The following is a 425-nucleotide window of genomic DNA, read 5'->3' as shown; positions in this document are numbered from 1 at the left end:
CATCCCGTGCTGGGTTAAATACCCGTGAGAGGAGGAGGAGGAGGAGGAGGAGGAAGAGGAGGAGGAGGAGGAGTGGCTCTGAACGTGCCAGCTGGACCAGGGGACACCTTCGGGGGAAGGAGGAGACCTCACCAAAGGACCTTTGGAAGCAGCTGGGTCCCACAGCTGGATGCTGCATCGGGACTCACCGAATTCCCTCACTGTCCTGTGGAGTTGCTGTAAAATTCCTCCCTCTGGAGCTGTCCCCAGCAGCTGTGCCCGTTTTCCTGCCTGTTGATCACACAGACAAAATCAGCTTTGAAAGACACAATTGAGTGTTCATTATCAGACTATAAATCCACATCCAGTCATGTCCAGTTCACTGCTTGTGATCTGGAGACTTCGGATTTCAGATCTCACCATTTAATGAACTGAGATGCACATCC

Source organism: Molothrus ater, chromosome 23 (genome assembly GCF_012460135.2).
Source record: "Molothrus ater isolate BHLD 08-10-18 breed brown headed cowbird chromosome 23, BPBGC_Mater_1.1, whole genome shotgun sequence".
NCBI lineage: Eukaryota > Metazoa > Chordata > Aves > Passeriformes > Icteridae > Molothrus > Molothrus ater.
Note: the sequence above shows the minus strand (reverse complement) of the source record.